Below are 5,644 nucleotides of genomic sequence, written 5' to 3' on the forward strand. Positions count from 1 at the left end.
AAGGACTCAGTTAAAAATCTCACATTTTATCAATTAAAAATTCTGTAACAAAATTTATTTTGATAAAGTTAATATACCTTCCTAGACACATTCCTTCCTTCATAAAATATGATCTTACTATTCACCAAATCACTAAAGTAGTATCATCAATTCCTGTTATTTAAAAAAATGAGTTAACTCAGCTATTCTCTGACAAAAATAGATATTTCACCCCAAATCTGTAATTGTATCTTCTAGTGAAATAAAATTAAAAAATTCAAATCTATCTTTGCAATGTATTGCCATTTAAATCAAGATTTATGAAAGAAACACATATATGTATGTATTTAAGAAAGAACAATAAATAATATTATATGACTAATTGTCATCATTTAATAATTTAATACATATATAATTAAAATTCACAGTATGCTACACGGAGATGTCACATACCCATAATCTTAGGATTTTGGGATGCTAAGACAGGAGAATTTTGATTTCAAGAACATACGATCTAAATGGTGAGCTACATACTAAGACCTGAGGGGGAAAAATTAAAGCAATGCTTTCAGTCATTATATTATTCTTTGTGATACAATATAAACCATATCTGGTCCTTATCACTGTTTCCTGTACAGAGCTTAAAAATTCTTAATGTTTCCTAAGTCAAAGTTGTGTTCTGTTATTCATAAGGAACTTCTTTACCTTATACCCGAGGTCACTAACCTCAACATCCTTTCACAATTTCTAGGAAGAGACTGACCATTCCAGAAAGACCTAGAACTTGATTAGCAAGCTGTATGTTTCATCCCTGTATTTCTAATACTAAGAAAGGAAAGGGGACTAGAGACTAAATACTGTCATAGGCCAATGAGCCTGTCATCATGAATACATAAAGAAACTGAACACTGAACCTGAGTAGAAGTCAAGATTGGTAAATATAGTAGCACGTTGGGAGGTGACATGGCCAAAATTCACAAGGAACAATAAGGAAAGCTTGGTCCACCCTTGTCCCCTCAGAACTTGATGCCTTCGTCTCCTTCTTTGATTATTCCTAATTTTGTCTTTAATAATAAATCTATAATTAGATACACAGCACATACACTGAATTCTGTGAGTTCTTATAGAAAATCATTAAGCCTGAAATGCTATCCCACCAATAAGAATGTATGGATATATAACTAAGTTGAAGAGAAGTGAAAGTGACCTGGGGCCACTGTTGAACCTGGAACCTGAAGCACCAGAAATCTTCTTAGAGACTTTCTTCTCAAAAGTTGCATGACCCAATGCTCACTAGGAATTGAGTGTCAGGAGGGAGTTGGGTCACTAACTTGGTATCAAATAATTGTTTTCAGGATGTATTGATAAATATTAAATAAAAATAATGCTTATATTGTGGTCAAATAAATACATGTTTTATGAATGTCAATTCCTTAAAATTAGATTTATTATGAATGTAAAACTGCTTGTGAAGAAATCAGCATTGTTTTGTGTAAGTCGACAGCAAACGCTATGATGAGATTATGACTACAAATATATGAAAGTCTGTGCTCTACTCAGGTGACTTGACTTGACTTTTTAATTCAGAGGGGTGAATTATTCATAGGTGTTCTTTCCTCTGTGTGCATGAGTGTGTGTGTGAGAGAGAAATACAGACAGAGACACAGAGGAGAGGAAAAACAATAATTTGTTACATTATATGACGGAAAAGTTATATTTTACAAATGTGATAATCAACTTTAAAAAACATTCCCAGTAGGCATTGCTTTATGTTATTCATTTCCTTTTGAGGTACTCCTCCACATTAAATCAAAGAAGACCAGTAGGATCAAGAGAATGTTGCAGAAGGAATAGAGTGTGACTGCTGAGGTACTTAGTCTCTTAAATTGCTCCTTCTAGGAAAATCTTTGCTCCATGTGATGAGCATATGAAAACCTTCCTGTAGTTGGGTCCATTGATGAAGAACTGAGTCTCACCAATATGTACCAACTCACTGACCATGTGAGTAAAAGACATTTTAAAGCAGAACTTCTAGTCTCAATGGATCTTCATTCAATATTTTTGCTACAGTTTCATTAAAAATCATAAGGCAGAGTCAGAGACCTAAGTCAATTAGTAATTTGCAAAATTCAAAATTGATCAATAGATAAGCAACACAGATTTTGGCCTCATAAGTATTTCTGTCATGGGCTAGTGAGATGCATCAGTGGTTAAGAGTACTTGTTCATCTTGCAGATGTTTAGGGTTTGGTTCTCGGACTCACACTGCAACTCACAACCTGCTGAAACTTCAACTTCCTCTTTTGGCCTCTGCAGGCATTGCATTCACTGGGAAACCTACATATATGAAAGCAAAACACTCACACGAAGGATATAAAAACAATAGAATCTTTAAAAAAACATTTCCATCACCCAACAAAGAAGCCTAACAAGTGCGCGTGCGCACACACACACACACACACACACACACACACACACACACCAAACAGTGACAAGAAATGACTTTGAGATTAGGTAAGAGATAGGAGATAGACCTTGAGATGTGTTCCTCAAAAGTTTAGAGATTTGGACATGAAAGTAGAAGCCAAATACTATTTCAGGAACAGACAGTCTGGAACTGAGGAAACCTAACAACCATTTGAGGTGAAAATTTCAGAGTCAAGAGAGTCTTGGCTATGTTGAGTCGAAAACTTTTTGAAGTAATCAGAAAGGTAGAAAAATATACCTATTAAATTTATCAATGAAATTAAATATATAGGCAAAGTGTGGGTGCAAATTGAGTTTTCCCCTACTTTTTAAATTGTTGTATAAACTTGTTATAAATAAGCTCCTGCCAGATAATCACCTCCTGATCTTTACCCTCATTACATCCTGTGCATTCCACTTTCCATGCTGTGGTTCTTCATTTCCTAACTCCTACTTGACTATGGAATCGAAACCCACATACCTAATAAGGGACACATATTCACAGAAGCCTGTAATAGTTCTGACATGAAGCTTACCGGTTTTCCCCAACAACCCATCTTGACATATAAATCTTCCTCCATAAAACAATTACAGCATCCATTGCAATAAATTAAACTTTTTTGAACTCAAGGAATAATCTTTGTGAATTCTATTGTATGAATGATGAAATAACTGAGGAAATTATGATTAGTGGTTTGATTTTTCCTTTTAGTCATTTTTGGCTTGCTGGTTGGAAGTACCAAGACACATGTTAAAAAGAAGGAAACAAAACAAGTGAAACCATACATATGTATAATTTGAAATATTGGTTTCTAGCTTGATATCTAGGTGCTCATCTGCATATGCCTATGTACACAGAGAGAGAGAGAGGGAGAGAGATGAGAGAGATAGAGAGAGGCAGAGAAAGAAGGAGGGAGGGAGAGAGACAGAGAGACAGAGAGAGAGAGAATGAGAGAGACAGAGAGAGAGAGAATATGCTGTGATGCTTGAGGCAAAAAAAATGACCTATTTTAATCTCGATAAGTCTAATGTGTGTGTGCAGAGGACCCAAGTTCAGTTCACATGGTGGCTAACAAATATCTGCAACTGTAGTTCCAATGAATTAGACACCCTCTTCTGACCTTTGTGGGCACTGCCTGGCATGAGTGCACAGACATACATGCAGACAATAACTCATACACAGGTAAAAATAATAAATAAGATCTTAAAAAACAATGAAATGATGACTTTAAAAATACATTAGTTTGCACTTACTTCACTTTATTTCCTTAAAATGAAGTCATTTTTACCTTTTTAAAATGTGTCTTTTGTTTTTTTTTTGGTCTTTTTGAGACAGGGTCTCCCTGTAGACCCAGCTGGTCTGGAACTGACTATGTAGACCCTGCTGGCCTTGAACTCACAGACATATGCCTGCCTCCACTTTCCAAGTGCTGTGATTAAAGGTTTGACACCACGCCTGGAAAAATGTGTCAATTTTAACAATATTAAAAACACAAAATTATATATCTACACATTTACAAAATATTTGATCAAAGTAAGCATATTTACATTCTTAATTATATGTTTTTATTCAATGTATATATTTATTGAACTTTTGTGGACTTCATAAAATACATCTTAATCACATTTAGACACCCTCCCTGATCTTCATTTCCCCATATCCAACCCACAGGATTTCATGCATTCTGTCATATATGTTAAGGCCTATCAAATTAAGTTTGTGTACCCAAACTTAATTCATTCACTGGACCCTGTTCAGCATATTTAGCATCACTGCCTCCCCCTGCAGTGATCAGCTGTCAGTAGTTCCTAGGCTATGGTTGGGGTTCCCTGCCATTTCCCAAGGTCTATGCTGGTTTTCATCTGAGTTTACATGGGTCTAGTGCATGTTTTCACCATTGTTGCATGTTCATATGAGCAAGTTCCCTGTAACAACTGCCCAAAGTATAGATAATAAGAGATTACAGGTGCATGTCCCTGGTGAATTCCTACATTAATCCTCACCAATCCAGGACTCAGGGTGAAAGACTGTAAGAGTCAGTAGTATTTCATGACCTTAATAATGTATTTATGAGGCTGGAGACATGGATCAGTGGTTAAAGCATGGTACTTGTGTGTACAAACCCACACACAGATATATACATATATACATAGATAAAAATTGACAAATTTTTAAAAATATTGTATTTATGGCCAGGGATGGTGGTGCATGCCTTTAAACTCAGCACTTGGGAGGCAGAGGCAGGCAGATCTCTGCGAGTTCAAGGCCAGCCTGATCTACATAGGGAGTTCCAGGACAGCTGGGGCTACAGGAAGACCCTGTCTTGAAAAGACCCCCAAAATATTATATTTATAAAACATTCAAAATAATTTCATATAGATTTACACATATATGTATATATTGCATATTTGTAATCTTTAGTCTCTGTATTGTGCAGTAACAGACCAGAATTTCTTGTTTTTAACTCTAATTTCGTTCCCATTAACCAGCTATTTCCCATTTCTCCCTCTCATTTATTGTCCCTGACCTCTGGTACTCTCAACCCTATGAGACCACCATTTTTATTCAGTGTGTAAAATTAGATCATATGGTGCTTGTATATCTGTGCCAGGATTCTTTCACGTAACACAGGGTTTGAGTTTCATTATTCTGTGTATTTCCATTTTTTTTTCCTGTCACCGTGTATTGAATAGATTGTGCTGTTTAAATGTGTGTTGCATATAATTGGGGAAAAGTTTTGTGATGCTTTTCTAAGCTCTCTATTAGTCCATGAATGCAAGTCTATCATTCAGAGACGATGCAGTACTGATGACTGCAATTTTGTCCTGTATTTTGAATTCTGCAGTAGAATGTGTCCAACTTTGATCAGTTTGTGTAATATTGCTTGCTGTGGCTGTTTCATATTTTTCATGGGTCCATTAAAATCTTAGGATTCTTGCAATGACTTCTGAGGATTTCATAGTGTTTTGAAAAAGGATTATTATTGTGGGGGCTGGAGAGATGGTTCAGCGATTAGGAGCACTGACTGCTCCTGCAGAAGACCCTGGTTCAATTCCCAGCACCCACATGGTAGCTCCAGTTCCAGGGGATCTAACATCCTCTTCTGATCTCTGCATGCAGTCATTATGCTCATACACAAAAGAAACTTTAAAATAAGATGAAATATTTTACAAGAAATATATATATATATATATATATA

This window comes from Nannospalax galili, unplaced genomic scaffold, assembly GCF_000622305.1.
Source record: "Nannospalax galili isolate Female #2095 unplaced genomic scaffold, S.galili_v1.0 scaffold956, whole genome shotgun sequence".
NCBI lineage: Eukaryota > Metazoa > Chordata > Mammalia > Rodentia > Spalacidae > Nannospalax > Nannospalax galili.